This window comes from Otolemur garnettii, unplaced genomic scaffold (genome assembly GCF_000181295.1).
Source record: "Otolemur garnettii isolate 467f Iridium unplaced genomic scaffold, OtoGar3 scaffold00275, whole genome shotgun sequence".
Taxonomy (NCBI): domain Eukaryota; kingdom Metazoa; phylum Chordata; class Mammalia; order Primates; family Galagidae; genus Otolemur; species Otolemur garnettii.
The window spans coordinates 1,091,142-1,094,095 of NW_003852670.1; positions in this window are offsets into that span (position 1 = coordinate 1,091,142).

Here is a 2,954-nt window from a genome sequence, read left to right on the forward strand (position 1 = left end):
ATCTAAGACAATCTTTGATATTAACATGAAATATCTTCACCTTAGTTCTTCTCCCTAATTTACATAAAGCTTTAATTTCAAATGCCATAATTTTTTTTATAAAATGTCTAATGTCATTCTCAGGAATAATCATATTACTTCGCTTCTGTACATCAGTGGCAGTGACAAGTACATAGTTTAGAAATGCACATTAATTTCCTATTTCCACTGTCACCCAAATGTTTCCATTGCAAAGCCATGGCCGTCCAGTCTTCTCACAACCCAGTCCTCAATCCTGCCCACTCCCTCCCCTGCACCTGGCACTGCACAACCTGCACAGGAGGCAGATGCGGGTGGGGATGTCTACTAAATCTTCCTGCAAGGCTTAGCTCCTGCTGTGATGTCTGTGCCCCTTAGTGAAGGCAAAATGTCAAGAAAAGAATTCAGTCAATGTCCTGTCTCTAAACAGGACCTGGTACTTCCTTTCAGCTAAGCCTGAAAAATCAGAGACTTATCATTTAATCATTTGTGTATTTTCCCCATGACAGGCCCCAAAGTGGTGACATTTTCAGATATTTGGATATAATCTGTTGGAGAAAGGGTCTGGGGTGAGGACACAAACCCTGGCTAGAATAATGGAGCAGTGCACCTTGAACAGAGGGAGGGAATGAAAAAGGGAGGGATGCATGCAAAAAATTATATCCCAAGGAGTCACCTAGGGAAAAAATAAACCAGAAGAAGAATTCTTGCTTGCAAAAGAAAAAAAGGAAAGAGATAGAGTGGAAGAGGGACTGGGAGGGGGGGAGAGAGAAATGAGAGACAGAGGGAAAAGAGGCAGTGGACCAGGGAAGTGAGAAGCAGGGGGCAAACACCCAGGTGGGAGTCAGGGCAAGGAAGACAGATGAAGGAAGGTGGCAACAGAAGAGAAGGAAAAACCTCACAGTTAAAGGCAAGACTACAGAATTCTGCCCTGAGGAAAAGGCAGTAAAAATGATTTGAATCCCCCTGCTCATACCCACTCAGGATGGGAGGGCACGGCTCACCTGGGCTTTCCAGGGGCTCACCTGGGCTCTCCAAGGTGAAGAGGTGCCCATCTCTATGCCTAAGACCACAGATTGGTTCTGCACTTGACTATGGGCTCCCAATGGGTTTGTGTCCCTCCTGCCATTTGGACAAGGCTTGTGGGTGGGCGGAACCTGGCAGAGAGGAGCGCCCAGGGCCAGGGACCTGCTGCCCAGGCTTAAGCCCTCTTCAGGTACAATGAGCAGCAGCCTGTCCTTCAGGGGCTCAAGTAGTCCCGCTGCCCCTGTACGTTTCCCAGACTCCCCAGTTGTACAGTGCCCAAAGACTTGGCTCTGAAGTGTGGGATAGGGAGAGGGAGGACAATGACAGTTCAACTATGTTAAAATTAACAACTTCTGCTTTACTAAAAAAGACTAAATGGGGTGAAGAGAAGAAGCCACACACTGGAAGAAGATACTTGCAACAATTAATACAGGATTAGTGTCTAGAAGATATAATAAATGTTAATGAATCAATATGAAAAAGATTTCTTCCCAGTGAAAAATGGACACATAGGCATGAATAGACACTCCAAAAAGGAGGAAAGGTGAATAACTGAAAATCATGTGACTGATGACTGCTTTCAACAGTCATTCAGAAATTGTAAATTAGACAATGAGATGTCTAACCAATGGCAAAAACATAACACTATAACAATAACAAGCGTCAATGAAAGACATAAAGAGGACTTTAATAAGCTGTTAAGAGAGTGATACCAGATTTCAATGATTATAAAATGCAACTCATTTTAAATATGCCATTATTTTAAATACAACTCCAAAAGAGAAAACAAAAGCAAGACAAAAAATTTACCAACCCAATACTCATCATTTGCAATTTTTATGTTACATGTATTGAAATATCTATTTTATACTCACTAAAAGGGTTTTTAATCATATGTCATTCTTAAGAATACCAAACTAAAGAAAATAAAGTTGATTGAGGTATGCCTAAAAATGTTTTATAATCACTTTTCTGAATTCCTTTTGAATTGGAATTGTCTGTTCCCATGTCCACACAATATAACCTCTGCCACTCAGGCGTGAGTCAGGCCACAGTTTCAACATTTGGTGTATGTAAACTCATCTGTATTCCTTCCATGCAGAGGTGGGGTCTGTATTCCCTCCCACTGAATCTTAGCCAGCTTGTGACTCCTTTGACCAATAAAGTACAGTGGAAATGACACTACATGACCTCCAAGGTGACATCATAGAAGCCTCTACAACTTCTGCTTTGCCCACCAGAAGAAAGATTCACTCTTGGAACTCCAAGCCACCTTGTAAAAAGTCCAAGCACCCTGAATCCACGATGCTGTAAGGAAGCCCAAGGCACGTAAAGAGGCAGGCTCTACATTAACTGTTCCACCTGAACAGTTTTTGAGTTCCACTCAGGTGCCACATACATGAGTGGCAAAGCCTCCAGATAACTGCAGTTTAGTTACTCAAATCATGTCAGCTCTTCAAGTTTTCCCATCTAAGGCCATCCCCACTCTGTGGGGCTCTCCCTACTCTGTGGAGCCCTCCCCACTCTGCCCTTTCTGAATGCCTGATCCTCAGAGCCCGTGTGCATAATAAAATGGTTCTTGGGTCACCAAGAGTGGTGTGGTTTGATGCACAGCAGTAGAGAACTGGAATGTCCCTTATGCACAAGATCATTGGCAACATTCCAGTCTTCATCTCCTTCTCCTGCCCTCCCCCGGGGGACATCAGTGTTCATTCACACAGATCCCATCTCCCTTTCCAACCCTCTGGCTTCCAAGTTCCTTGACCTCTTACTTGAGGCACCTCAGGTGACTCTGTCAGTTAACAGAAAGGCAGGTTCCCTGGGGATGTGACAGGATACCTGTGAGGGAAATAGGGAATGTGGAGGCTTCCTCTTATATTCCTCAAAGCTCCTATGATACCCCCTTGGGA